The following is a 223-nucleotide window of genomic DNA, read 5'->3' as shown; positions in this document are numbered from 1 at the left end:
AAGTTAAGCAACACTCAGTGGCAGAGATTGCATGGGTAAATCTTAGTGTCTCATTCCCCGTCAACTGAAGACAGCTACCATTTCCATCTTCTCTCCACCGACCACAGTGCATGATGGGAAACTCTGGAACTCTCCACTAATCTAATGACGTCAAAAGAAACTTTTCTTTATGTTTTAATGTACAGACCAGTATACAACCTCTCATCCTAAACCTCCTGACAGT

Source organism: Etheostoma spectabile, chromosome 19 (assembly GCF_008692095.1).
Source record: "Etheostoma spectabile isolate EspeVRDwgs_2016 chromosome 19, UIUC_Espe_1.0, whole genome shotgun sequence".
Lineage (NCBI taxonomy): Eukaryota > Metazoa > Chordata > Actinopteri > Perciformes > Percidae > Etheostoma > Etheostoma spectabile.
The sequence above is the reverse complement of the archived record's forward strand: the minus strand, read 5'-3'. Positions refer to the sequence as shown.